This window comes from Schistocerca nitens, chromosome 3, assembly GCF_023898315.1.
Source record: "Schistocerca nitens isolate TAMUIC-IGC-003100 chromosome 3, iqSchNite1.1, whole genome shotgun sequence".
NCBI lineage: Eukaryota > Metazoa > Arthropoda > Insecta > Orthoptera > Acrididae > Schistocerca > Schistocerca nitens.
Genome location: NC_064616.1, coordinates 97,157,245 through 97,184,187, shown reverse-complemented (window position 1 = coordinate 97,184,187; position 26,943 = coordinate 97,157,245).

The window sequence follows — 26,943 nt, the reverse complement described above, 5'->3', positions numbered from 1 at the left end:
CACTGGAAACAGTATCTAAAAAATGTGTATTTGGGTGAGCAACTGGCAGGAAACACTGTGACTCTCTTAGGGTAGCCAATATCTCGTCACCAGTATAATCACAGCTTCAAAGTCAAGAAACCGCTGGTAAGAGTAACGATGTTTCTCTTAAGATACACAACTAGTGGCGTATCACTTCAGGCAGACTGGCCACAGTATCTCAAAATGTGTATTTGGGTGAGCAACTGGCAGGAAGCACTATGACTCTCTTAAGGTAGCCAATGCCTCGTCACCAACATAATCCCATCACCAACTTCAAGAAACCGCTTGCAAAGGTAACGAAGCTTCTCATAAGATACACAGCTAGTGGGGTGTCACTTGAGGCAGACTGGCCAAAGTATCAAAAATATGTGTATTTGGGTGAGCAACTAGCAGGAATCACTATGACACTCATAGGGTAGCCAATGCCTCGTCACCAGCATAATCACATCAGCAACTTCAAGAAACCCCTGGCAAAAGTTACAATGACTCTTAAGATACACAACTAGTGGCGTAGCTATCAGGCAGACTGGAAAGAGTATCTAAAAAATGTGTATTTGGGTGAAGAACTGGCAGGAATCTCTATGACTATCTTGAGGTAGCCAATGCCTCGTCACCAACAGAATCAAATCAGCAATTTCTAGAAACCCCTGGCAAAAGTAACGATGTTTCTCTTAAGATACACAACTAGTGGCGTATCGCTTCAGGCACACTGGAAACAGTATCTAAAAAATGTGTATTTGGGTGAGCAACTGGCAGGAAACACTGTGACTCTCTTAGGGTAGCCAATATCTCGTCACCAGTATAATCACAGCTTCAAAGTCAAGAAACCGCTGGCAAGAGTAACGATGTTTCTCTTAAGATACACAACTAGTGGCGTATCGCTTCAGGCAGACTGGCCACAGTATCTCAAAATGTGTATTTGGGTGAGCAACTGGCAGGAAGCACTATGACTCTCTTAAGGTAGCCAATGCCTCGTCACCAACATAATCCCATCACCAACTTCAAGAAACCGCTTGCAAAGGTAACGAAGCTTATCATAAGATACACAGCTAGTGGGGTGTCACTTGAGGCAGACTGGCCAAAGTATCAAAAAAATGTGTATTTGGGTGAGCAACTAGCAGGAATCACTATGACACTCATAGGGTAGCCAATGCCTCGTCACCAGCATAATCACATCAGCAACTTCAAGAAACCCCTGGCAAAAGTTACAATGACTCTTAAGATACACAACTAGTGGCGTAGCTATCAGGCAGACTGGAAAGAGTATCTAAAAAATGTGTATTTGGGTGAAGAACTGGCAGGAATCTCTATGACTCTCTTGAGGTAGCCAATGCCTCGTCACCAGCAGAATCAAATCAGCAACTTCTAGAAACCCCTGGCAAAAGTAACGATGTTTCTCTTAAGATACACAACTAGTGGCGTATCGCTTCAGGCACACTGGAAACAGTATCTAAAAAATGTGTATTTGGGTGAGCAACTGGCACGAAACACTGTGACTCTCTTAGGGTAGCCAATATCTCGTCACCAGTATAATCACAGCTTCAAAGTCAAGAAACCGCTGGCAAGAGTAACGATGTTTCTCTTAAGATACACAACTAGTGGCGTATCGCCTCAGGCAGACTGGCCACAGTATCTCAAAATGTGTATTTGGGTGAGCAACTGGCAGGAAGCACTATGACTCTCTTAAGGTAGCCAATGCCTCGTCACCAACATAATCCCATCACCAACTTCAAGAAACCGCTTGCAAAGGTAACGAAGCTTCTCATAAGATACACAGCTAGTGGGGTGTCACTTGAGGCAGACTGGCCAAAGTATCAAAAAAATGTGTATTTGGGTGAGCAACTAGCAGGAATCACTATGACACTCATAGGGTAGCCAATGCCTCGTCACCAGCATAATCACATCAGCAACTTCAAGAAACCCCTGGCAAAAGTTACAATGACTCTTAAGATACACAACTAGTGGCGTAGCTATCAGGCAGACTAGAAAGAGTATCTAAAAAATGTGTATTTGGGTGAAGAACTGGCAGGAATCTCTATGACTCTCTTGAGGTAGCCAATGCCTCGTCACCAGCAGAATCAAATCAGCAACTTCTAGAAACCCCTGGCAAAAGTAACGATGTTTCTCTTAAGATACACAACTAGTGGCGTATCGCTTCAGGCACACTGGAAACAGTATCTAAAAAATGTGTATTTGGGTGAGCAACTGGCACGAAACACTGTGACTCTCTTAGGGTAGCCAATATCTCGTCACCAGTATAATCACAGCTTCAAAGTCAAGAAACCGCTGGCAAGAGTAACGATGTTTCTCTTAAGATACACAACTAGTGGCGTATCGCTTCAGGCAGACTGGCCACAGTATCTCAAAATGTGTATTTGGTAGAGCAACTGGCAGGAAGCACTATGACTCTCTTAAGGTAGCCAATGCCTCGTCACCAACATAATCCCATCACCAACTTCAAGAAACCGCTTGCAAAGGTAACGAAGCTTCTCATAAGATACACAGCTAGTGGGGTGTCACTTGAGGCAGACTGGCCAAAGTATCAAAAATATGTGTATTTGGGTGAGCAACTAGCAGGAATCACTATGACACTCATAGGGTAGCCAATGCCTCGTCACCAGCATAATCACATCAGCAACTTCAAGAAACCCCTGGCAAAAGTTACAATGACTCTTAAGATACACAACTAGTGGCGTAGCTATCAGGCAGACTGGAAAGAGTATCTAAAAAATGTGTATTTGGGTGAAGAACTAGCAGGAATCTCTATGACTCTCTTGAGGTAGCCAATGCCTCGTCACCAGCAGAATCAAATCAGCAACTTCTAGAAACCCCTGGCAAAAGTAACGATGTTTCTCTTAAGATACACAACTAGTGGCGTATCGCTTCAGGCAGACTGGCCACAGTATCTCAAATTGTGTATTTGGGTGAGCAACTGGCAGGAAGCACTATGACTCTCTTAAGGTAGCCAATGCCTCGTCACCAACATAATCCCATCACCAACTTCAAGAAACCGCTTGCAAAGGTAACGAAGCTTCTCATAAGATACACAGCTAGTGGGGTGTCACTTGAGGCAGACTGGCCAAAGTATCAAAAATATGTGTATTTGGGTGAGCAACTAGCAGGAATCACTATGACACTCATAGGGTAGCCAATGCCTCGTCACCAGCATAATCACATCAGCAACTTCAAGAAACCCCTGGGAAAAGTTACAATGACTCTTAAGATACACAACTAGTGGCGTAGCTATCAGGCAGACTGGAAAGAGTATCTAAAAAATGTGTATTTGGGTGAAGAACTGGCAGGAATCTCTATGACTCTTTTGAGGTAGCCAATGCCTCGTCACCAGCAGAATCAAATCAGCAACTTCTAGAAACCCCTGGCAAAAGTAACGATGTTTCTCTTAAGATACACAACTAGTGGCGTATCGCTTCAGGCACACTGGAAACAGTATCTAAAAAATGTGTATTTGGGGAGCAACTGGCACGAAACACTGTGACTCTCTTAGGGTAGCCAATATCTCGTCACCAGTATAATCACAGCTTCAAAGTCAAGAAACCGCTGGCAAGAGTAACGATGTTTCTCTTAAGATACACAACTAGTGGCGTATCGCTTCAGGCAGACTGGCCACAGTATCTCAAAATGTGTATTTGGGTGAGCAACTGGCAGGAAGCACTATGACTCTCTTAAGGTAGCCAATGCCTCGTCACCAACGTAATCCCATCACCAACTTCAAGAAACCGCTTGCAAAGGTAACGAAGCTTCTCATAAGATACACAGCTAGTGGGGTGTCACTTGAGGCAGACTGGCCAAAGTATCAAAAAAATGTGTATTTGGGTGAGCAACTAGCAGGAATCACTATGACACTCATAGGGTAGCCAATGCCTCGTCACCAGCATAATCACATCAGCAACTTCAAGAAACCCCTGGCAAAAGTTACAATGACTCTTAAGATACACAACTAGTGGCGTAGCTATCAGGCAGACTGGAAAGAGTATCTAAAAAATGTGTATTTGGGTGAAGAACTGGCAGGAATCTCTATGACTCTCTTGAGGTAGCCAATGCCTCGTCACCAGCAGAATCAAATCAGCAACTTCTAGAAACCCCTGGCAAAAGTAACGATGTTTCTCTTAAGATACACAACTAGTGGCGTATCGCTTCAGGCACACTGCAAACAGTATCTAAAAAATGTGTATTTGGGTGAGCAACTGGCACGAAACACTGTGACTCTCTTAGGGTAGCCAATATCTCGTCACCAGTATAATCACAGCTTCAAAGTCAAGAAACCGCTTGCAAAGGTAACGAAGCTTCTCATAAGATACACAGCTAGTGGGGTGTCACTTGAGGCAGACTGGCCAAAGTATCAAAAAAATGTGTATTTGGGTGAGCAACTAGCTGGAATCACTATGACACTCATAGGGTAGCCAATGCCTCGTCACCAGCATAATCACACCAGCAACTTCAAGAAACCCCTGGCAAAAGTTACAATGACTCTTAAGATACACAACTAGTGGCGTAGCTATCAGGCAGACTGGAAAGAGTATCTAAAAAATGTGTATTTGGGTAAAGAACTGGCAGGAATCTCTATGACTCTCTTGAGGTAGCCAATGCCTCGTCACCAGCAGAATCAAATCAGCAACTTCTAGAAACCCGTGGCAAAAGTAACGATGTTTCTCTTAAGATACACAACTAGTGGCGTATCGCTTCAGGCACACTGGAAACAGTATCTAAAAAATGTGTATTTGGGTGAGCAACTGGCACGAAACACTGTGACCCTCTTAGGGTAGCCAATATCTCGTCACCAGTATAATCACAGCTTCAAAGTCAAGAAACCGCTGGTAAGAGTAACGATGTTTCTCTTAAGATACACAACTAGTGGCGTATCACTTCAGGCAGACTGGCCACAGTATCTCAAAATGTGTATTTGGGTGAGCAACTGGCAGGAAGCACTATGACTCTCTTAAGGTAGCCAATGCCTCGTCACCAACATAATCCCATCACCAACTTCAAGAAACCGCTTGCAAAGGTAACGAAGCTTCTCATAAGATACACAGCTAGTGGGGTGTCACTTGAGGCAGACTGGCCAAAGTATCAAAAAAATGTGTATTTGGGTGAGCAACTAGCTGGAATCACTATGACACTCATAGGGTAGCCAATGCCTCGTCACCAGCATAATCACACCAGCAACTTCAAGAAACCCCTGGCAAAAGTTACAATGACTCTTAAGATACACAACTAGTGGCGTAGCTATCAGGCAGACTGGAAAGAGTATCTAAAAAATGTGTATTTGGGTGAAGAACTGGCAGGAATCTCTATGACTATCTTGAGGTAGCCAATGCCTCGTCACCAGCAGAATCAAATCAGCAATTTCTAGAAACCCCTGGCATAAGTAACGACGTTTCTCTTAAGATACACAACTAGTGGCGTATCGCTTCAGGCACATTGGAAACAGTATCTAAAAAATGTGTATTTGGGTGAGCAACTGGCAGGAAACACTGTGACTCTCTTAGGGTAGCCAATATCTCGTCACCAGTATAATCACAGCTTCAAAGTCAAGAAACCGCTGGCAAGAGTAACGATGTTTCTCTTAAGATACACAACTAGTGGCGTATCGCTTCAGGCAGACTGGCCACAGTATCTCAAAATGTGTATTTGGGTGAGCAACTGGCAGGAAGCACTATGACTCTCTTAAGGTAGCCAATGCCTCGTCACCAACATAATCCCATCACCAACTTCAAGAAACCGCTTGCAAAGGTAACGAAGCTTATCATAAGATACACAGCTAGTGGGGTGTCACTTGAGGCAGACTGGCCAAAGTATCAAAAAAATGTGTATTTGGGTGAGCAACTAGCAGGAATCACTATGACACTCATAGGGTAGCCAATGCCTCGTCACCAGCATAATCACATCAGCAACTTCAAGAAACCCCTGGCAAAAGTTACAATGACTCTTAAGATACACAACTAGTGGCGTAGCTATCAGGCAGACTGGAAAGAGTATCTAAAAAATGTGTATTTGGGTGAAGAACTGGCAGGAATCTCTATGACTCTCTTGAGGTAGCCAATGCCTCGTCACCAGCAGAATCAAATCAGCAACTTCTAGAAACCGCTGGCAAAAGTAACGATGTTTCTCTTAAGATACACAACTAGTGGCGTATCGCTTCAGGCAGACTGGCCACAGTATCTCAAAATGTGTATTTGGGTGAGAAACTGGCAGGAAGCACTATGACTCTCTTAAGGTAGCCAATGCCTCGTCACCAACATAATCCCATCACCAACTTCAAGAAACCGCTTGCAAAGGTAACGAAGCTTCTCATAAGATACACAGCTAGTGGGGTGTCACTTGAGGCAGACTGGCCAAAGTATCAAAAATATGTGTATTTGGGTGAGCAACTAGCAGGAATCACTATGACACTCATAGGGTAGCCAATGCCTCGTCACCAGCATAATCACATCAGCAACTTCAAGAAACCCCTGGCAAAAGTTACAATGACTCTTAAGATACACAACTAGTGGCGTAGCTATCAGGCAGACTGGAAAGAGTATCTATAAAATGAGTATTTGGGTGAAGAACTGGCAGGAATCTCTATGACTCTCTTGAGGTAGCCAATGCCTCGTCACCAGCATAATCAAATCAGCAACTTCTATAAACCCCTGGCAATAGTAACGATGTTTCTCTTAAGATACACAACTAGTGGCGTGTCGCTTCAGGCACACTGGAAACAGTATCTAAAAAATGTGTATTTGGGTGAGCAACTGGCACGAAACACTGTGACTCTCTTAGGGTAGCCTATATCTCGTCACCGGTATAATCACAGCTTCAAAGTCAAGAAACCGCTGGTAAGAGTAACGATGTTTCTCTTAAGATACACAACTAGTGGCGTATCGCTTCAGGCAGACTGGCCACAGTATCTCAAAATGTGTATTTGGGTGAGCAACTGGCAGGAAGCACTATGACTCTCTTAAGGTAGCCAATGTCTCGTCACCAACATAATCCCATCACCAACTTCAAGAAACCGCTTGCAAAGGTAACGAAGCTTCTCATAAGATACACAGCTAGTGGGGTGTCACTTGAGGCAGACTGGCGAAAGTATCAAAAAAATGTGTATTTGGGTGAGCAACTAGCAGGAATCACTATGACACTCATAGGGTAGCCAATGCCTCGTCACCAGCATAATCACACCAGCAACTTCAAGAAACCCCTGGCAAAAGTTACAATGACTCTTAAGATACACAACTAGTGGCGTAGCTATCAGGCAGACTGGAAAGAGTATCTAAAAAATGTGTATTTGGGTGAAGAACTGGCAGGAATCTCTATGACTCTCTTGAGGTAGCCAATGCCTCGTCACCAGCAGAATCAAATCAGCAACTTCTAGAAACCCCTGGCAAAAGTAACGATGTTTCTCTTAAGATACACAACTAGTGGCGTATCGCTTCAGGCACACTGGAAACAGTATCTAAAAAATGTGTATTTTGGTGAGCAACTGGCACGAAACACTGTGACTCTCTTAGGGTAGCCAATATCTCGTCACCAGTATAATCACAGCTTCAAAGTCAAGAAACCGCATGTAAGAGTAACGATGTTTCTCTTAAGATACACAACTAGTGGCGTATCGCTTCAGGCAGACTGGCCACAGTATCTCAAAATGTGTATTTGGGTGAGCAACTGGCAGGAAGCACTATGACTCTCTTAAGGTAGCCAATGCCTCGTCACCAACATAATCCCATCACCAACTTCAAGAAACCGCTTGCAAAGGTAACGAAGCTTATCATAAGATACACAGCTAGTGGGGTGTCACTTGAGGCAGACTGGCCAAAGTATCAAAAAAATGTGTATTTGCGTGAGCAACTAGCAGGAATCACTATGACACTCATAGGGTAGCCAATGCCTCGTCACCAGCATAATCACATCAGCAACTTCAAGAAACCCCTGGCAAAAGTTACAATGACTCTTAAGATACACAACTAGTGGCGTAGCTATCAGGCAGACTGGAAAGAGTATCTAAAAAATGTGTATTTGGGTGAAGAACTGGCAGGAATCTCTATGACTCTCTTGAGGTAGCCAATGCCTCGTCACCAGCAGAATCAAATCAGCAACTTCTAGAAACCCCTGGCAAAAGTAGCGATGTTTCTCTTAAGATACACAACTAGTGGCGTATCGCTTCAGGCACACTGGAAACAGTATCTAAAAAATGTGTATTTGGGTGAGCAACTGGCACGAAACACTGTGACTCTCTTAGGGTAGCCAATATCTCGTCACCAGTATAATCACAAATTCAAAGTCAAGAAACCGCTGGTAAGAGTAAATATGTTTCTCTTAAGATACACAACTAGTGGCGTATCGCTTCAGGCAGACTGGCCACAGTATCTCAAAATGTGTATTTTCGTGAGCAACTGGCAGGAAGCACTATGACTCTCTTAAGGTAGCCAATGCCTCGTCACCAACATAATCCCATCACCAATTACAAGAAACCGCTTGCAAAGGTAACGAAGCTTCTCATAAGATACACAGCTAGTGGGGTGTCACTTGAGGCAGACTGGCCAAAGTATCAAAAAAATGTGTATTTGGGTGAGCAACTAGCAGGAATCACTATGACACTCATAGGGTAGCCAATGCCTCGTCACCAGCATAATCACATCAGCAACTTCAAGAAACCCCTGGCAAAATTACAATGACTCTTAAGATACACAACTAGTGGCGTAGCTATCAGGCAGACTGGAAAGAGTATCTAAAAAATGTGTATTTGGGTGAAGAACAGGCAGGAATCTCTATGACTCTCTTGAGGTAGCCAATGCCTCGTCACCAGCAGAATCAAATCAGCAACTTCTAGAAACCCCTGGCAAAAGTAACGATGTTTCTCTTAAGATACACAACTAGTGGCGTATCGCTTCAGGCACACTGGAAACAGTATCTAAAAAATGTGTGTTTGGGTGAGCAACTGGCACGAAACACTGTGACTCTCTTAGGGTAGCCAATATCTCGTCACCAGTATAATCACAGCTTCAAAGTCAAGAAACCGCTGGCAAGAGTAACGATGTTTCTCTTAAGATACACAACTAGTGGCGTATCGCTTCAGGCAGACGCCACAGTATCTGAAAATGTGTATTTGGGTGAGCAACTGGCAGGAAGCACTATGACTCTCTTAAGGTAGCCAATGCCTCGTCACCAACATAATCCCATCACCAACTTCAAGAAACCGCTTGCAAAGGTAACGAAGCTTCTCATAAGATACACAGCTAGTGGGGTGTCACTTGAGGCAGACTGGCCAAAGTATCAAAAAATGTGTATTTGGGTGAGCAACTAGCAGGAATCACTATGACACTCATAGGGTAGCCAATGCCTCATCACCAGCATAATCACTTCAGCAACTTCAAGAAACCCCTGGCAAAAGTTACAATGACTCTTAAGATACACAACTAGTGGCGTAGCTATCAGGCAGACTGGAAAGAGTATCTAAAAAATGTGTATTTGGGTGAAGAACTGGCAGGAATCTCTATGACTCTCTTGAGGTAGCCAATGCCTCGTCACCAGCAGAATCAAATCAGCAACTTCTAGAAACCCCTGGCAAAAGTAACGATGTTTCTCTTAAGATACACAACTAGTGGCGTATCGCTTCAGGCACACTGGAAACAGTATCTAAAAAATGTGTATTTGGGTGAGCAACTGGCACGAAACACTGTGACTCTCTTAGGGTAGCCAATATCTCGTCACCAGTATAATCACAGCTTCAAAGTCAAGAAACCGCTGGTAAGAGTAACGATGTTTCTCTTAAGATACACAACTAGTGGCGTATCGCTTCAGGCAGACTGGCCACAGTATCTCAAAATGTGTATTTGGGTGAGCAACTGGCAGGAGGCACTATGACTCTCTTAAGGTAGCCAATGCCTCGTCACCAACATAATCCCATCACCAACTTCAAGAAACCGCTTGCAAAGGTAACGAAGCTTATCATAAGATACACAGCTAGTGGGGTGTCACTTGAGGCAGACTGGCCAAAGTATCAAAAAAATGTGTATTTGCGTGAGCAACTAGCAGGAATCACTATGACACTCATAGGGTAGCCAATGCCTCGTCACCAGCATAATCACATCAGCAACTTCAAGAAACCCCTGGCAAAAGTTACAATGACTCTTAAGATACACAACTAGTGGCGTAGCTATCAGGCAGACTGGAAAGAGTATCTAAAAAATGTGTATTTGGGTGAAGAACTGGCAGGAATCTCTATGACTCTCTTGAGGTAGCCAATGCCTCGTCACCAGCAGAATCAAATCAGCAACTTCTAGAAACCCCTGGCAAAAGTAACGATGTTTCTCTTAAGATACACAACTAGTGGCGTATCGCTTCAGGCACACTGGAAACAGTATCTAAAAAATGTGTATTTGGGTGAGCAACTGGCACGAAACACTGTGACTCTCTTAGGGTAGCCAATATCTCGTCACCAGTATAATCACAGCTTCAAAGTCAAGAAACCGCTGGTAAGAGTAAATATGTTTCTCTTAAGATACACAACTAGTGGCGTATCGCTTCAGGCAGACTGGCCACAGTATCTCAAAATGTGTATTTTCGTGAGCAACTGGCAGGAAGCACTATGACTCTCTTAAGGTAGCCAATGCCTCGTCACCAACATAATCCCATCACCAATTTCAAGAAACCGCTTGCAAAGGTAACGAAGCTTCTCATAAGATACACAGCTAGTGGGGTGTCACTTGAGGCAGACTGGCCAAAGTATCAAAAAAATGTGTATTTGGGTGAGCAACTAGCAGGAATCACTATGACACTCATAGGGTAGCCAATGCCTCGTCACCAGCATAATCACATCAGCAACTTCAAGAAACCCCTGGCAAAAGTTACAATGACTCTTAAGATACACAACTAGTAGCGTAGCTATCAGGCAGACTGGAAAGAGTATCTAAAAAATGTGTATTTGGGTGAAGAACAGGCAGGAATCTCTATGACTCTCTTGAGGTAGCCAATGCCTCGTCACCAGCAGAATCAAATCAGCAACTTCTAGAAACCCCTGGCAAAAGTAACGATGTTTCTCTTAAGATACACAACTAGTGGCGTATCGCTTCAGGCACACTGGAAACAGTATCTAAAAAATGTGTATTTGGGTGAGCAACTGGCACGAAACACTGTGACTCTCTTAGGGTAGCCAATATCTCGTCACCAGTATAATCACAGCTTCAAAGTCAAGAAACCGCTGGCAAGAGTAACGATGTTTCTGTTGTGTCGATTCCCTAAGGTCTCGACACAATGAGTGGCTAGGTGCACGCGAAACTAACGCAGACGGGCGTAAATTCTGGAACAGGAGACTGGATGAAAACTATAAAGAAAAGAAGAGAGATTTTAATATACTTAACTTTAATGTAGTCTTGTTCTTGTTGAAATACATCTCTTGCATAGTAGTAAGCAATTAGCAATGATACACATGGCGCCTTGCTAGGTAGTAGCGATGGACTAGCTGAAGGCTATTTAATCTGTCTCTCGGCAAATGAGAGGAATACTTGGTAGGTCTAGTCGCAAGCTATGTCGTCCGTACAACTGGGGCGAGGTCAAGTCCGTGTCTTGTGACCTGCCCTGTGGTGGCGCTACGTTTGCGAATACACAGTGGCGACACGCGGGTCCGACATGTACTACAGGACCGCGGCCGATTTAAGTTACCACCTAGCAAGTGTGGTGTCTAGCGGTGACACCACATTCCTCCCCCGCAAATCGGCGAACGGTCGTGAGATAAGGCTTCCGCCCGCCGTGGGGAGGACCCCATGTTGACGTATGCGATGAGGTGGGGAGCCTAACAACAGGCGAGGCTGTGCCACCCGCACCCGGCCATTCGGTCCGAGGGGAGCTAGGAAACGCCTGCAAACCTAGTCCAGGGTGCACGTCAACATGAGGTGTTTGCGCACGGAATGATATAAGAGGAGCCGCGGGGTCGACCTCCATGTGGTCGGAGCACCCGACGGGCGAAGACGACATCTGGTCCGGAGCGGGCAAGAGGTCCATGGCGGAGGACGGCTGGTCACGGGAAGCAAGCGGCGGCGCGTGACCCAGGGAGGCGCGAGGCGGCTGCAGCGAAGCGTCCGCTGCTGGCGGCGCCGGCGGCGGCTGCGGCGGCGCGACGCCATGAGGCAAAATGGAAGGCATCGTCGGTAACACCTGGGGATGAGGCGAGCCAGTAGATGGGTCCCCAAAGCGCTGACCGGACGGCTCCGTCGCTGAAAGCAGACGGGGAGCGGCAGAACCCAGGCGACGACAGAGGCGCAGCTGATTGAGATGCCGACGCACCTCACCAGAGGCCCCCAAAACCAAATACATCGCGCGGCCGAGGCAGCGAAGAATGCGCCCTGCGAGCCAACGCTGTGAACCGCGATAGTTGCGATAATAGACAACGTCGCCAGGAGCAAAAGCAGGAGACTGCCGCTGCACAGGAACCTGATGTGGCGGATGCAGCAAAGACATCAAAGTTCGATGAGAACGACCATGAAGCAACTCAGCCGGCGAGCGACCATCGCGAGGCTGAGAGCGATATGAAGACAAAAAGAGCAACAAAGCGTCCTCCCGAGAATGCGACTCTTTCAACTTCAACATCTGTGACTTGAAAGTCCGGACCAATCGTTCAGCGGCACCGTTTGACTGAGGCGAAAACGGCGCGGATGTCAGATGTTGAATACCATTGGCCTTGCAGAATGACTGAAATTCTGCGGACATGAATTGTGGGCCATTGTCGGAAACAAGAGTCTGCGGAAGACCTTCAATACAAAAGATAGCAGACAAGGCTTGGATGGTGGCAGAAGACGTCGTGGAAGACATCCGGACAACAAAAGGAAAATTACTGAAAGCATCGACCACAACCAACCATCGAGCATTCCAGAACGGACCAGCAAAATCTATGTGCAAGCGTTGCCAAGGGGAAGTGGCTTTCGGCCATGCAAAGAATTTCCGCGGCGGTGCGGATTGTTGTTCGGCACACGCCACGCAAGAGGAGCACATATTCGTAATCGCAGCATCGATTCCGAACCAAGTACAGTGCTGTCGAGCAAGTTGTTTCGTTCGCACTATACCCCAATGTCCTTGGTGAAGAAGCCGTAAGACAGAGGACTGTAACGAACGTGGGACCACGACTCGGGATTGATCATTATCGGAACGCAACAACAAAACACCACGTCGGACAAAAAGTCTCTCCTTGTGAGCAAAAAAACGGCGAACCAAAGGATCCTCGATCCGTGACCTTGACAAGGGCCATTGCGTAGCAACAAAACGCAAAACGGGAGCAAGGACAGGGTCAGCAGCTGTGGCTGTAGCTACACGACGAAAATCAATCGGAAACGATGCGACCACGTCATCGGCTTCCGAATCAATGAACATGCAAGCAAGTTCGGAAGAATCGAATGCTTTATCCTCAGCAACAGGCAAACGGGACAACGCATCAGCGTTTCCGTGCTTAGCAGTGGACCGATACAAGATATCGTAGCGGTACTGCGAGAGAAAAAGCGACCAGCGAATGAATTTCTGCGCTGTACGTGGAGGTACAGGCTTGTTCGGATGAAAAAGCGATGTCAAAGGTTTGTGGTCGGTGATGATTGTAAAGTGACGACCATACAAGAAGTCATGAAACTTGGTAACACCAAACACAAGAGCCAAAGCTTCCTTCTCTATTTGTGAATAATTTCTTTGCGCAGATGAGAGCAATTTGGACGCAAAGGCAATAGGGCGATCATGCGAGCCATCTTTGTGCGCAAGCACAGCACCGATCCCGAAATCCGATGCATCTACCATCAACAAAAGGGGTTTTCGGGGATCGAATGGCGTAAGGCAAGTATTTGAAAGTAACGCCGATTTCAACTGGCGAAAGGCGCGTTCGCATTCCGTCGTCCAGACGAACGGAACACCTGTACGGCGTAAGCGATGAAGCGGAGCTGAAATGGAAGAAGCATTGCGCACAAACTTTGAATAATAATTTACCTGACCCAGCACACTCTGTAGCTGTTTTAAGTTCTGCGGTGACGGCAAGTCCTGAATGGCACGAAGGTGCTCTGGACTCGGATGTATTCCTTGGGCATTTATGACATGCCCCAGGTACGGTAAGTCACGAGCAAAAAACACACATTTGTCCTTCCTCAAGCGAAGACCATTCCGACGCAATACCTGAAATAATGTTCGGAGATTTTGCAAATGTTCTGCTTCTGTCTTTCCTGAGATTACAATATCGTCCAGATAGTTCGCAGCAGTAGGGACCGACGCACAAATAGTTTGTAAATATTGCTGAAATAAAGCAGGGGCGGATGCACACCCGAATGGCAGTCTTTTGAAGCGATACAAGCCAAGATGCGTGTTTACCACTAAGACGCGCTGGGATTCTTCGTCCACAGGTATTTGCAAGTACGCATCTGCGAGGTCCAATTTTGAAAAATATTTTCCCGGGCACAGTTTGTCAAAAAGATCTTCCGGGCGGGGCAAAGGAAAAGTAGCAGTCACAAGTTGCGGATTCACAGTGGCCTTGAAGTCCACACAAAGTCTCAGTTTTCCGGAAGGTTTTGGCAAAATGACTAAGGGTGAGGCCCAGAGAGAAGCCTGCACACGTTCAATGACACCTTGAGATTCTAATTCGGCTAATGTTCGTGCGACCTCATCACGCAATGCGTGGGGAACATTGCGCGCTCTGAAAAATTTCGGTTGCGCGTTGTCTTTCAGTTCCAAATGCGCTTCATAGTTCTTAGCGCAACCAAGGCCCGGTGCAAAAATGTCTGCAAATTCTTCACAAAGACTAGAAACACTGGCGGAAGGCACAGTTTGATTCACTGATAGGACCTGATTTACTATAGACAAATTAAACAATTGAAACAAATCTAAACCAAACAAGTTCACGGCACTAGAGGAACGAAGAACATAAAATGACACAAGTTTTGTCTGTCCCTTGTATGCGGCAAGAAGGCTGCACTGGCCTAACACAGGGATCTGTTGTCCTGAGTAACTAGTTAACTTAACATTTGCGGCACGCAATGGCGGTGCGCCCAGCTGTTTGTACGTGTCGTGATTGAGCAATGAAACTGCAGCTCCGGTATCGAGCTGGAATGGTATCACTTTTCCTGCAAAGTCTAAGTCCACAAAAAGTTTATTGTCTTGTTGACGACAAGAGCGACTGTCTCGTGCAATTTGAACTGATACAGGTCCAGAAGCACTTGCAACTTTACGGGATTTCCGGCGACGTCGACGCACACGTTGGGTGGGACGAACACAGTCACTGTTAGCTAAAGTGTCACTGGACGGGTGGGCATGAACTACATGAATGTCCATGGGCGAAGGTCCACGAGCCTGATTGTCCTGGGTTCGATTCCGGCGCGAAGCAAAAGGCCTGGAAGTATTGCGAGTGTCTGATCTAAGCTTTTTCTGGCAAACACTTTGTACATGTCCTTTCTTTTGACAGTAAAAGCAAATAGCTTGGCGTGACGGGCAATTTTCACGCGAATGTCTAGTTGCACACCGCGGGCAAGATTTCACTGCATTTGCTTGCTTACGCGGCGCACGTGGTTGCAAGCTAGGCGGCCGCAGCGAAGTCGGGCGCGAGGGCCGCTTAGCGTCCCGTGCAGCGGGCCCGGCGGGCCGATTAATGTGACACACTGCTGGCGAAGTTTCAAATGATGCCTGAGCAAAGTCAAGTGTGTCTTGCCTGTCCAATATGTCTATCACTTGTTGCAGGGAGGGATTAACTAGTTTCAAAATCTGTTCCCTTATGCGAACATCAGAAACGTTTTGTGCAATTGCATCACGCACCATAGTATCTGAATATGGGAGGCCACATTCACAGGCAAACGCGCAGTCTCTAGTAAGGCCTTGCAAAGTTGCTACCCACTCCCTATTAGTCTGACCGGCGGTACGTTTTGTACGAAAAAACGTATACCGTTTTGCAACAACATTAACTGTTTCTTTGAAATAGGCATCTAAAGCCGACAAAATTTCCTCGTAGGTCAGAGTTGCTACGTCGCGTCGGGGAAACAATTTCACTATCACACGGTAGGTAGACACACCGACACAAGAAAGCAAAAACGGCTGCCGCTCTTTACCTTGAATTCCATAAGCAGTGAGGTGGAAGTTGAACTGATCGGCCCACTCAGTCCAGCTTTCGGTTGTGGCCTCGAAGGGCCTAAATGGCGGTGCGACAGCGTTGTGTGGCTGCGGTAGCGAAGAAGCGGCTGCCGCCGCATCGGTTTGCAGCGCACGTTGACCCTGGACGAGCTGTCCAAGGGCTTCCAATAACGCCTGCGTCTGCTGATTCTGCAAGCGAAAAAATTCGGACAGTACATCTGGAGAATGCGGCGAAGCCATGACACAAGCAAATTAGAGCAAGTATAACACAAAGACTGCAACGTGGGCGCGGCACCACTCCTCGGCGCCAAAATATTGTTGTGTCGATTCCCTAAGGTCTCGACACAATGAGTGGCTAGGTGCACGCGAAACTAACGCAGACGGGCGTAAATTCTGAAACAGGAGACTGGATGAAAACTATAAAGAAAAGAAGAGAGATTTTAATATACTTAACTTTAATGTAGTCTTGTTCTTGTTGAAATACATCTCTTGCATAGTAGTAAGCAATTAGCAATGATACACATGGCGCCTTGCTAGGTAGTAGCGATGGACTAGCTGAAGGCTATTTAATCTGTCTCTCGGCAAATGAGAGGAATACTTGGTAGGTCTAGTCGCAAGCTATGTCGTCCGTACACTGGGGCGAGGTCAAGTCCGTGTCTTGTGACCTGCCCTGTGGTGGCGCTACGTTTGCGAATACACAGTGGCGACACGCGGGTCCGACATGTACTACAGGACCGCGGCCGATTTAAGTTACCACCTAGCAAGTGTGGTGTCTAGCGGTGACACCACAGTTTCTCTTAAGATACACAACTAGTGGCGTATCGCTTCAGGCAGACGCCACAGTATCTCAAAATGTGTATTTGGGTGAGCAACTGGCAGGAAGCACTATGACTCTCTTAAGGTAGCCAATGCCTCGTCACCAACATAATCCCATCACCAACTTCAAGAAACCGCTTGCAAAGGTAACGAAGCTTCTCATAAGATACACAGCTAGTGGGGTGTCACTTGAGGCAGACTGGCCAAAGTATCAAAAAATGTGTATTTGGGTGAGCAACTAGCAGGAATCACTATGACACTCATAGGGTAGCCAATGCCTCATCACCAGCATAATCACATCAGCAACTTCAAGAAACCCCTGGCAAAAGTTACAATGACTCTTAAGATACACAACTAGTGGCGTAGCTATCAGGCAGACTGGAAAGAGTATCTAAAAAATGTGTATTTGGGTGAAGAACTGGCAGGAATCTCTATGACTATCTTGAGGTAGCCAATGCCTCGTCACCAGCAGAATCAAATCAGCAATTTCTAGAAACCCCTGGCAAAAGTAACGATGTTTCTCTTAAGATACACAACTAGTGGCGTATCGCTTCAGGCACACTGGAAACAGTATCTAAAAAATGTGTATTTGGGTGAGCAACTGGCAGGAAACACTGTGACTCTCTTAGGGTAGCCAATATCTCGTCACCAGTATAATCACAGCTTCAAAGTCAAGAAACCGCTGGCAAGAGTAACGATGTTTCTCTTAAGATACACAACTAGTGGCGTATCGCTTCAGGCAGACTGGCCACAGTATCTCAAAATGTGTATTTGGGTGAGCAACTGGCAGGAAGCACTATGACTCTCTTAAGGTAGCCAATGCCTCGTCACCAACATAATCCCATCACCAACTTCAAGAAACCGCTTGCAAAGGTAACGAAGCTTATCATAAGATACACAGCTAGTGGGGTGTCACTTGAGGCAGACTGGCCAAAGTATCAAAAAAATGTGTATTTGGGTGAGCAACTAGCTGGAATCACTATGACACTCATAGGGTAGCCAATGCCTCGTCACCAGCATAATCACACCAGCAACTTCAAGAAACCCCTGGCAAAAGTTACAATGACTCTTAAGATACACAACTAGTGGCGTAGCTATCAGGCAGACTGGAAAGAGTATCTAAAAAATGTGTATTTGGGTGAAGAACTGGCAGGAATCTCTATGACTCTCTTGAGGTAGCCAATGCCTCGTCACCAGCAGAATCAAATCAGCAACTTCTAGAAACCCCTGGCAAAAGTAACGATGTTTCTCTTAAGATACACAACTAGTGGCGTATCGCTTCAGGCACACTGGAAACAGTATCTAAAAAATGTGTATTTGGGTGAGCAACTGGCACGAAACACTGTGACTCTCTTAGGGTAGCCAATATCTCGTCACCAGTATAATCACAGCTTCAAAGTCAAGAAACCGCTGGCAAGAGTAACGATGTTTCTCTTAAGATACACAACTAGTGGCGTATCGCTTCAGGCAGACTGGCCACAGTATCTCAAAATGTGTATTTGGGTGAGAAACTGGCAGGAAGCACTATGACTCTCTTAAGGTAGCCAATGCCTCGTCACCAACATAATCCCATCACCAACTTCAAGAAACCGCTTGCAAAGGTAACGAAGCTTCTCATAAGATACACAGCTAGTGGGGTGTCACTTGAGGCAGACTGGCCAAAGTATCAAAAATATGTGTATTTGGGTGAGCAACTAGCAGGAATCACTATGACACTCATAGGGTAGCCAATGCCTCGTCACCAGCATAATCACATCAGCAACTTCAAGAAACCCCTGGCAAAAGTTACAATGACTCTTAAGATACACAACTAGTGGCGTAGCTATCAGGCAGACTGGAAAGAGTATCTATAAAATGAGTATTTGGGTGAAGAACTGGCAGGAATCTCTATGACTCTCTTGAGGTAGCCAATGCCTCGTCACCAGCAGAATCAAATCAGCAACTTCTAGAAACCCCTGGCAAAAGTAACGATGTTTCTCTTAAGATACACAACTAGTGGCGTATCGCTTCAGGCACACTGGAAACAGTATCTAAAAAATGTGTATTTGGGTGAGCAACTGGCAGGAAACACTGTGACTCTCTTAGGGTAGCCTATATCTCGTCACCAGTATAATCACAGCTTCAAAGTCAAGAAACCGCTGGTAAGAGTAACGATGTTTCTCTTAAGATACACAACTAGTGGCGTATCGCTTCAGGCAGACTGGCCACAGTATCTCAAAATGTGTATTTGGGTGAGCAACTGGCAGGAAGCACTATGACTCTCTTAAGGTAGCCAATGCCTCGTCACCAACATAATCCCATCACCAACTTCAAGAAACCGCTTGCAAAGGTAACGAAGCTTCTCATAAGATACACAGCTAGTGGGGTGTCACTTGAGGCAGACTGGCCAAAGTATCAAAAATATGTGTATTTGGGTGAGCAACTAGCAGGAATCACTATGACACTCATAGGGTAGCCAATGCCTCGTCACCAGCATAATCACATCAGCAACTTCAAGAAACCCCTGGCAAAAGTTACAATGACTCTTAAGATACACAACTAGTGGCGTAGCTATCAGGCAGACTGGAAAGAGTATCTATAAAATGAGTATTTGGGTGAAGAACTGGCAGGAATCTCTATGACTCTCTTGAGGTAGCCAATGCCTCGTCACCAGCAGAATCAAATCAGCAACTTCTAGAAACCCCTGGCAAAAGTAACGATGTTTCTCTTAAGATACACAACTAGTGGCGTATCGCTTCAGGCACACTGGAAACAGTATCTAAAAAATGTGTATTTGGGTGAGCAACTGGCAGGAAACACTGTGACTCTCTTAGGGTAGCCTATATCTCGTCACCAGTATAATCACAGCTTCAAAGTCAAGAAACCGCTGGTAAGAGTAACGATGTTTCTCTTAAGATACACAACTAGTGGCGTATCGCTTCAGGCAGACTGGCCACAGTATCTCAAAATGTGTATTTGGGTGAGCAACTGGCAGGAAGCACTATGACTCTCTTAAGGTAGCCAATGCCTCGTCACCAACATAATCCCATCACCAACTTCAAGAAACCGCTTGCAAAGGTAACGAAGCTTATCATAAGATACACAGCTAGTGGGGTGTCACTTGAGGCAGACTGGCCAAAGTATCAAAAAAATGTGTATTTGCGTGAGCAACTAGCAGGAATCACTATGACACTCATAGGGTAGCCAATGCCTCGTCACCAGCATAATCACATCAGCAACTTCAAGAAACCCCTGGCAAAAGTTATAATGACTCTTAAGATACACAACTAGTGGCGTAGCTATCAGGCAGACTGGAAAGAGTATCTAAAAAATGTGTATTTGGGTGAAGAACTGGCAGGAATCTCTATGACTCTCTTGAGGTAGCCAATGCCTCGTCACCAGCAGAATCAAATCAGCAACTTCTAGAAACCCCTGGCAAAAGTAACGATGTTTCTCTTAAGATACACAACTAGTGGCGTATCGCTTCAGGCACACTGGAAACAGTATCTAAAAAATGTGTATTTGGGTGAGCAACTGGCACGAAACACTGTGACTCTCTTAGGGTAGCCAATATCTCGTCACCAGTATAATCACAGCTTCAAAGTCAAGAAACCGCTGGTAAGAGTAAATATGTTTCTCTTAAGATACACAACTAGTGGCGTATCGCTTCAGGCAGACTGGCCACAGTATCTCAAAATGTGTATTTTCGTGAGCAACTGGCAGGAAGCACTATGACTCTCTTAAGGTAGCCAATGCCTCGTCACCAACATAATCCCATCACCAATTTCAAGAAACCGCTTGCAAAGGTAACGAAGCTTCTCATAAGATACACAGCTAGTGGGGTGTCACTTGAGGCAGACTGGCCAAAGTATCAAAAAAATGTGTATTTGGGTGAGCAACTAGCAGGAATCACTATGACACTCATAGGGTAGCCAATGCCTCGTCACCAGCATAATCACATCAGCAACTTCAAGAAACCCCTGGCAAAAGTTACAATGACTCTTAAGATACACAACTAGTGGCGTAGCTATCAGGCAGACTGGAAAGAGTATCTAAAAAATGTGTATTTGGGTGAAGAACAGGCAGGAATCTCTATGACTCTCTTGAGGTAGCCAATGCCTCGTCACCAGCAGAATCAAATCAGCAACTTCTAGAAACCCCTGGCAAAAGTAACGATGTTTCTCTTAAGATACACAACTAGTGGCGTATCGCTTCAGGCACACTGGAAACAGTATCTAAAAAATGTGTATTTGGGTGAGCAACTGGCACGAAACACTGTGACTCTCTTAGGGTAGCCAATATCTCGTCACCAGTATAATCACAGCTTCAAAGTCAAGAAACCGCTGGCAAGAGTAACGATGTTTCTCTTAAGATACACAACTAGTGGCGTATCGCTTCAGGCAGACTGGCCACAGTATCTCAAAATGTGTATTTGGGTGAGCAACTGGCAGGAAGCACTATGACTCTCTTAAGGTAGCCAATGCCTCGTCACCAACATAATCCCATCACCAACTTCAAGAAACCGCTTGCAAAGGTAACGAAGCTTATCATAAGATACACAGCTAGTGGGGTGTCACTTGAGGCAGACTGGCCAAAGTATCAAAAAAATGTGTATTTGGGTGAGCAACTAGCAGGAATCACTATGACACTCATAGGGTAGCCAATGCCTCGTCACCAGCATAATCACATCAGCAACTTCAAGAAACCCCTGGCAAAAGTTACAATGACTCTTAAGATACACAACTAGTGGCGTAGCTATCAGGCAGACTGGAAAGAGTATCTAAAAAATGTGTATTTGGGTGAAGAACTGGCAGGAATCTCTATGACTCTCTTGAGGTAGCCAATGCCTCGTCACCAGCAGAATCAAATCAGCAACTTCTAGAAACCCCTGGCAAAAGTAACGATGTTTCTCTTAAGATACACAACTAGTGGCGTATCGCTTCAGGCACACTGGAAACAGTATCTAAAAAATGTGTATTTGGGTGAGCAACTGGCACGAAACACTGTGACTCTCTTAGGGTAGCCAATATCTCGTCACCAGTATAATCACAGCTTCAAAGTCAAGAAACCGCTGGCAAGAGTAACGATGTTTCTCTTAAGATACACAACTAGTGGCGTATCGCTTCAGGCAGACTGGCCACAGTATCTCAAAATGTGTATTTGGGTGAGAAACTGGCAGGAAGCACTATGACTCTCTTAAGGTAGCCAATGCCTCGTCACCAACATAATCCCATCACCAACTTCAAGAAACCGCTAGCAAAGGTAACGAAGCTTCTCATAAGATACACAGCTAGTGGGGTGTCACTTGAGGCAGACTGGCCAAAGTATCAAAAATATGTGTATTTGGGTGAGCAACTAGCAGGAATCACTATGACACTCATAGGGTAGCCAATGCCTCGTCACCAGCATAATCACATCAGCAACTTCAAGAAACCCCTGGCAAAAGTTACAATGACTCTTAAGATACACAACTAGTGGCGTAGCTATCAGGCAGACTGGAAAGAGTATCTATAAAATGAGTATTTGGGTGAAGAACTGGCAGGAATCTCTATGACTTTCTTGAGGTAGCCAATGCCTCGTCACCAGCAGAATGAAATCAGCAACTTCTAGAAACCCCTGGCAAAAGTAACGATGTTTCTCTTAAGATACACAACTAGTGGCGTATCGCTTCAGGCACACTGGAAACAGTATCTAAAAAATGTGTATTTGGGTGAGCAACTGGCACGAAACACTGTGACTCTCTTAGGGTAGCCTATATCTCGTCACCGGTATAATCACAGCTTCAAAGTCAAGAAACCGCTGGTAAGAGTAACGATGTTTCTCTTAAGATACACAACTAGTGGCGTATCGCTTCAGGCAGACTGGCCACAGTATCTCAAAATGTGTATTTGGGTGAGAAACTGGCAGGAAGCACTATGACTCTCTTAAGGTAGCCAATGCCTCGTCACCAACATAATCCCATCACCAATTTCAAGAAACCGCTTGCAAAGGTAACGAAGCTTCTCATAAGATACACAGCTAGTGGGGTGTCACTTGAGGCAGACTGGCCAAAGTATCAAAAAAATGTGTATTTGGGTGAGCAACTAGCAGGAATCACTATGACACTCATAGGGTAGCCAATGCCTCGTCACCAGCATAATCACATCAGCAACTTCAAGAAACCCCTGGCAAAAGTTACAATGACTCTTAAGATACACAACTAGTGGCGTAGCTATCAGGCAGACTGGAAAGAGTATCTAAAAAATGTGTATTTGGGTGAAGAACTGGCAGGAATCTCTATGACTCTCTTGAGGTAGCCAATGCCTCGTCACCAGCAGAATCAAATCAGCAACTTCTAGAAACCCCTGGCAAAAGTAACGATGTTTCTCTTAAGATACACAACTAGTGGCGTATCGCTTCAGGCACACTGGAAACAGTATCTAAAAAATGTGTATTTGGGTGAGCAACTGGCAGGAAACACTGTGACTCTCTTAGGGTTGCCAATATCTCGTCACCAGTATAATCACAGCTTCAAAGTCAAGAAACCGCTGGTAAGAGTAACGATGTTTCTCTTAAGATACACAACTAGTGGCGTATCGCTTCAGGCAGACTGGCCACAGTATCTCAAAATGTGTATTTGGGTGAGCAACTGGCAGGAAGCACTATGACTCTCTTAAGGTAGCCAATGCCTCGTCACCAACATAATCCCATCACCAACTTCAAGAAACCGCTTGCAAAGGTAACGAAGCTTCTCATAAGATACACAGTTAGTGGGGTGTCACTTGAGGCAGACTGGCCAAAGTATCAAAAAAATGTGTATTTGGGTGAGCAACTAGCAGGAATCACTATGACACTCATAGGGTAGCCAATGCCTCGTCACCAGCATAATCACATCAGCAACTTCAAGAAACCCCTGGGAAAAGTTACAATGACTCTTAAGATACACAACTAGTGGCGTAGCTATCAGGCAGACTGGAAAGAGTATCTATAAAATGAGTATTTGGGTGAAGAACTGCCAGGAATCTCTATGACTCTCTTGAGGTAGCCAATGCCTCGTCACCAGCAGAATCAAATCAGCAACTTCTAGAAACCCCTGGCAAAAGTAACGATGTTTCTCTTAAGATACACAACTAGTGGCGTATCGCTTCAGGCACACTGGAAACAGTATCTAAAAAATGTGTATTTGGGTGAGCAACTGGCAGGAAACACTGTGACTCTCTTAGGGTAGCCAATATCTCGTCACCAGTATAATCACAGCTTCAAAGTCAAGAAACCGCTGGTAAGAGTAACGATGTTTCTCTTAAGATACACAACTAGTGGCGTATCGCTTCAGGCAGACTGGCCACAGTATCTCAAAATGTGTATTTGGGTGAGCAACTGGCAGGAAGCACTATGACTCTCTTAAGGTAGCCAATGCCTCGTCACCAACATAATCCCATCACCAACTTCAAGAAACCGCTTGCAAAGGTAACGAAGCTTATCATAAGATACACAGCTAGTGGGGTGTCACTTGAGGCAGACTGGCCAAAGTATCAAAAAATGTGTATTTGCGTGAGCAACTAGCAGGAATCACTATGACACTCATAGGGTAGCCAATGCCTCGTCACCAGCATAATCACATCAGCAACTTCAAGAAACCCCTGGCAAAAGTTACAATGACTCTTAAGAAACACAACTAGTGGCGTAGCTATCAGGCAGACTGGAAAGAGTATCTAAAAAATGTGTATTTGGGTGAAGAACTGGCAGGAATCTCTATGACTCTCTTGAGGTAGCCAATGCCTCGTCACCAGCAGAATCAAATCAGCAACTTCTAGAAACCCCTGGCAAAAGTAACGATGTTTCTCTTAAGATACACAACTAGTGGCGTATCGCTTCAGGCACACTGGAAACAGTATCTAAAAAATGTGTATTTGGGTGAGCAACTGGCACGGAACACTGTGACTCTCTTAGGGTAGCCAATATCTCGTCACCAGTATAATCACAGCTTCAAAGTCAAGAAACCGCTGGTAAGAGTAACGATTTTTCTCTTAAGATACACAACTAGTGGCGTATCGCTTCAGGCAGACTGGCCACAGTATCTCAAAATGTGTATTTGGGTGAGCAACTGGCAGGAAGCACTATGACTCTCTTAAGGTAGCCAATGCCTCGTCACCAACATAATCCCATCACCAATATCAAGAAACCGCTTCAAAGGTAACGAAGCTTCTCATAAGATACACAGCTAGTGGGGTGTCACTTGAGGCAGACTGGCCAAAGTATCAAAAATTGTGTATTTGGGTGAGCAACTAGCAGGAATCACTATGACACTCATAGGGTAGCCAATGCCTCGTCACCAGCATAGTCACATCAGCAACTTCAAGAAACCCCTGGCAAAAGTTACAATGACTCTTAAGATACACAACTAGTGGCGTAGCTATCAGGCAGACTGGAAAGAGTATCTAAAAAATGTGTATTTGGGTGAAGAACTGGCAGGAATCTCTATGACTCTCTTGAGGTAGCCAATGCCTCGTCACCAGCAGAATCAAATCAGCAACTTCTAGAAACCCCTGGCAAAAGTAACGATGTTTCTCTTAAGATACACAACTAGTGGCGTATCGCTTCAGGCATACTGGAAACAGTATCTAAAAAATGTGTATTTGGGTGAGCAACTGGCAGGAAACACTGTGACTCTCTTATGGTAGCCAATATCTCGTCACCAGTATAATCACAGCTTCAAAGTCAAGAAACCGCTGGCAAGAGTAACGATGTTTCTCTTAAAATACACAACTAGTGGCGTATCGCTTCAGGCAGACTGGCCACAGTATCTCAAAATGTGTATTTGGGTGAGCAACTGGCAGGAAGCACTATGACTCTCTTAAGGTAGCCAATGCCTCGTCACCAACATAATCCCATCACCAACTTCAAGAAACCGCTTGCAAAGGTAACGAAGCTTCTCATAAGATACACAGCTAGTGTGGTGTCACTTGAGGCAGACTGGCCAAAGTATCAAAAATATGTGTATTTGGGTAAGCAACTAGCAAGAATCACTATGACACTCATAGGGTAGCCAATGCCTCGTCACCAGCATAATCACATCAGCAACTTCAAGAAACCCCTGGCAAAAGTTACAATGACTCTTAAGATACACAACTAGTGGCGTAGCTATCAGGCAGACTGGAAAGAGTATCTAAAAAATGTGTATTTGGGTGAAGAACTGGCAGGAATCTCTATGACTCTCTTGAGGTAGCCAATGCCTCGTCACCAGCAGAATCAAATCAGCAACTTCTAGAAACCCCTGGCAAAAGTAACGATCTTTCTCTTAAGATACACAACTAGTGGCGTATTGCTTCAGGCACACTGGAAACAGTATCTAAAAAATGTGTATTTGGGTGAGCAACTGGCAGGAAACACTGTGACTCTCTTAGGGTAGCCAATATCTCGTCACCAGTATAATCACAGCTTCAAAGTCAAGAAACCGCTGGCAAGAGTAACGATGTTTCTCTTAAGATACACAACTAGTGGCGTATCGCTTCAGGCAGACTGGCCACAGTATCTCAAAATGTGTATTTGGGTGAGCAACTGGCAGGAAGCACTATGACTCTCTTAAGGTAGCCAATGCCTCGTCACCAACATATTCCCATCACCAACTTCAAGAAACCGCTTGCAAAGGTAACGAAGCTTATCATAAGATACACAGCTAGTGGGGTGTCACTTGAGGCAGACTGGCCAAAGTATCAAAAAAATGTGTATTTGGGTGAGCAACTAGCAGGAATCACTATGACACTCATAGGGTAGCCAATGCCTCGTCACCAGCATAATCACATCAGCAACTTCAAGAAACCCCTGGCAAAAGTTACAATGACTCTTAAGATACACAACTAGTGGCGTAGCTATCAGGCAGACTGGAAAGAGTATCTAAAAAATGTGTATTTGGGTGAAGAACTGGCAGGAATCTCTATGACTCTCTTGAGGTAGCCAATGCCTCGTCACCAGCAGAATCAAATCAGCAACTTCTAGAAACCCCTGGCAAAAGTAACGATGTTTCTCTTAAGATACACAACTAGTGGCGTATCGCTTCAGGCACACTGGAAA